We start from the raw sequence: 4,683 nt of genomic DNA, 5'->3' as shown, positions 1-4,683 counted from the left end.
CCCGCGTTGAAACAACGACAGGAAGTTCATTAAATGACGCCGCGGAGTGAAGAAGTTGCGTTGTTCACGCCCCTGCTGCCAGTTTCTGAGTTTCTGATGTTGTTTTTCTCATCTCCCCATTGGTGGAAGGATGAAGTGTGTAATGCGGCTTCGCGTGACCCACATGCAAGCAGCGCACGCGCACATTGGAGTTTTTTTAGGGGGAGGGTTAGTATGGAGGCTCATTACTGCCACAACAACTAATAAATACTTTTAAAGTTAAGAGTTTTTTCGGGGGAGGGTTTGTTTGGGAGCTCATTACTGCCACAACAATTAATGAACACTTTAAATATTTATTTATTCATTTATTTTTAGGGGGAAGGTTAGTGTGGAGGCTCATTACTGCCACAGCAACTTTTAAAATGATTGTTTTTTTAGGATCATGGTTAGTATGGAGGCTCGTCATTGCTACAAGAACTAATGAACGATATTACAATATTTTTTTTATTGTTATTTTCAGTGGGACTGTTTGCATGGAGGCTCATTACTGCCATGACAAAACTGCAATTTACAAAAGGCACAGTATCATATTTTTACATTATCTGTGACATAATAGACAAGCATCATAAAATGCAAGAAAATAAATGGTGAAAAACTTACAGATACCAAGATAGAAAAGGGAAGAGAACAGAATCAACACATTTAAACAAGATGAAATGTGTGTGTGTGTGTGTGTGTGTGTGTGTGTGTGTGTGTGTGTGTGTGTGTGTGTGTGTGTGTGTGTGTGTGTTGGGGTGGGGGGTTGGTTGGGGGACTGCTACAGTCCTCTATTACAGTGTAAAGTGTTTTACTGCCACAACAACTCATTAACACTTTTAAAATGGGACAATATTTTCTTCATTAAAGAAGCCCACTTGCTGACAGGCAAAAACAACCTGGATAGTTTAAGTCCAAATGTCACTCTGAATACTTCAGGAACTTCTTTCATAAAACTATTCCACTTTCAAATGTGTTTATATTTTATTCAGTTTAATTTGTTTTAAAGATACAAATACTCAAGCAGAAGAAAAAACATACAAGGTTCACTTTGGAAAGAAAAAACAGGTCGTTTGGATTTTCAACACCTGTTTTGAAGTAGCAAATAGTTTAGGCTTTAAATTCATCATTTTATGTTTCAAGTGTTGATCAATTTTATCACACAATATAATGATTAGGAGAACTCAAACACACACGCACACACACCCATTTTGTTGTATGTATATATAATAAAAACAGAGATGCAGTCATTACATCAATACTCTCATTCATCATCCTACAAGTGTGTCTAACCCTTGTATCCCCAACACCCTGACCTATAATAAAAGTTATAAAAGTCACTACATATGACTTGGGTGACTTGGTGATCATGAGCCGGCTGCATAGTGGCACAGTGATTAGCCCTCTTGCCTTACAGCAGCATAGTCCTGGGTTGAAATACCAGCAAGACCTACAGGGTTTCTGTGTGGAGTTTGCATGTTGTCTGGGTTTAGGAGGTGGATGGATGATAATGAGGCCCTGAATAGAGAAATTGAAGTAATAGATCAGAGGCTGCAGAGTAGAGTGGATTTAACTCACTTTTACTAACTTTACAGATAGCAAATATACATACAATATACTGCAGTTCATTCTATTACTTACAATAGATTTATCAGGAGCTACCTATTTTACAAAAGCGAGAAATTTATGCAATTTCAGAATATTTTACCATAAAGTTTTTATAAATGTAAATTGGGGAAAATGTGTTTGATATACCATTTGAAGGTTGTGGAATGGTCTAAATAGTCATGGCATGAACAGCAGGAGTGGATGGCAGGACAAGGAGGAAAGGAAGGAGCAGAGCGAGTCCTGACAATGGGAAAGGACACCAGTGTTACTGCAGATAGCTAAAGAAGAAATAAGCTGCTGATGATCAAATATAACAAGTTTGATATTTGTGAGAAAAAAAATGTAAAAATTATGGATGAGCACAACAAAGACACTTATGTGTCTTATTATGTAACTCATTATGTGTTTTCACCTGCCCAACAAGTCCATTAAGACATATTTTGTTAACTTTTGTAAACAACAAACTGTATTGTTACAAACGGTATTAAATCACGAGTCTTTCAGGCAGACTGAAGCTGATTTTGATTTTGTTTAAACTCTAAATGTGTGCGATTTTTCCTCAGTTTAACACCACTTCATAAGATGAGTCACTACCCCTGGATGTAATACTGTACTGACATGAAAGTCTATTTCGTTCAAAAACTTGAGGTTAGAATATAATATTCACACATTTCGTAGTGAGAGCCCGACAAAGATATATATATATATGTACATACACACACATATATACATATGTGTGTGTGTGTGTATCTACATTACAGTGGTATGAAAAAGTTTGGGCACCCATGATCATTTTCAAGATTTTCCTTTATAAATCATTGGTTGTTCGGACCAGCAATTTTAGTTGAATACAGCAGACAAACAGTAATGTTTGGGAAGTGAAATGAAGTTTATAGGATTAACAGAAAGTGTGCAATAATTACTTTAAGAAAAGTAGGCAGGTGCATAAATTTGGGCACCGCAACAGAAAATATATTTAGTAGAGCCTCCTTTTGCAGAAATAGCAGCCTCTATCCTATAACTTCCAATGAGGGTCTGGGTTCTGGCTGAAGGTGTTTTTGACCATTCTTCTTTACAAAACACCTCCATTTCAGTCAGGTTTGATGGTTTCCGAGCATGGACAGCCCACTTTAAATCACACCACAGATTTTCAATAACATTCAGGTCTGGGAACTGAGATGGCCATTCCAGAACGCTGTAGTTGTTCCTCTGCTTGAATGCCTCAGTAGAGTTTGAGCAGTGTTTCAGGTCGTTGTGTTGAAGTATCCAGCCCCAGCGCAACTTCAGCTTTGTCACCGAGTCTTGAACACTGTTCGCAAGAGTTTGCTGATCCTGACTGGAATCCATGCGACCTTCAACTTTAACAAGATTGCCAGTACCTGCACCGGCCACACAGCCCCACAGCATGATGGAACCGCCACCTAATTTTACTGTGGGTTGCAAGTGTTTGTCTTGGAATGCTGTGTTCTTCTTCTGCCATGCATATTGCCCCTTGTTACGTCCAAATTACTCAGTTTTACATTCATCAGTCCTCAGCACCTTATTCCAAAATGAAGCTAGCTTGACCAAATGTGCTTCAGCATACCGCAAGCGACTCCGTTTGCACCGCATTGCTCTCCCATGCAGCACCTCCTTGTGCAAAGTGCGCTGAATAGTTGAACGATGCACAGCGACACCATCTGCAGCCAGATCATGTTGTAGGTCTCTGGAGCTGGCCTGTCAGTTGAGTTTGACCGTTCTGACCATCCTTCGCCTCTGCTTATCAGAGATTTTTCTTGGCCTGCCACTCCAGGCCTTAACTACAACTGTGCCTGGGGTCTTCCTTTTCCTCACTATGTTCCTCACAGTGGAAACTGACATCTTAAATCTCTGAGCTAGCTTTTTGTATCCTTCTCCTAAACCATAATGTTGAACAGTCTTTGTTTTCAGGTCAATTGAGAGTTGTTTTGAGGCTCACAAGTTGCTACTCTTCAGAGGAGATGCAAAAAGGAGAACAACTTCCAACTGGCAACCTCAGATACCCTTTCTCATGATTGGCTTCACCTGTGTATGTAGGTCAAGGGTCAGTGAGCTTACCAAACAAACTTTGTGTTCCAATAATTAGTGCTAAAGGTACTCAAATCAATAAAAAAAACAAGGGTATTTTGACATTTTGGCTTTTTTAAAAATGAATTAAAAAACACGTGTCAAATAAAAAACCTGGAAACTTTATGTACTGTTGTGAACAAACTGCAGCTGTAGTTATAAAGTTATTATGTGATCATTGTAGTGATAATTGAATACAAAGTTAACATGTTTGTAACTGTTTTTTAAGATATATTCTGTATATAAATTTGACTTTTATAAAATTACAATCATAACATGATAAGAGTCGATCAGAGTTTAACTCGATGCACCTCAGGCAAAGTTTTACAATACTTCAAAAACATTCTGAAACAAGTTATATTCTACTGGAGCCATGGACCAAATTTGTTTCAAAAACAAAACAAAACACTGACATAGTGGAACCCACCTCCACTTCGTTGAATAAAAAGCAACCATCCTCAGTATTTGGGATGAACGTTGACAATAAAATCAAAGTAGATTTAGGCTTTCTGGAATTTACGAAAACATCCTTGGTACATCTGCAAAATAATCAAGCAAGTGCCTGCAGGAAAGGTAGATAGAACGATGAGCATATCAGTGAATGACAGATGTAAACTGATCAACTTTAATAGACCGTCACAGCAAATCAGAGTCAAAGACAAAAAAGCATATTAGGCCTTCAGTTCTGCCCGCAAATGTTTTTCAAAATGAAGCTAGTATGCACAGTTTAAAATGAAAATACATAACTAAATGTTCGAACTGTTGTCTCGGTGCCAATAAAAGCAGTTTTTTTTTAAAAAGGCTTCCAAGGTGGGACCTTGGAAAACACTCTGCCACCGTATAAATGAGCAGAAATTACACTTTTTGGAAACAGGTTTAGGCCGTGAATGGTGGAAGAATTGCTACTGCACATAAATATTAAAATTATTTTGAGAAATATCTGAAAAGAGAACTACTTTCTAGTATTTGTGTGTT

Source organism: Salarias fasciatus (genome assembly GCF_902148845.1).
Source record: "Salarias fasciatus chromosome 7 unlocalized genomic scaffold, fSalaFa1.1 super_scaffold_4, whole genome shotgun sequence".
Lineage (NCBI taxonomy): Eukaryota > Metazoa > Chordata > Actinopteri > Blenniiformes > Blenniidae > Salarias > Salarias fasciatus.
This window is presented reverse-complemented; position numbering follows the sequence as displayed.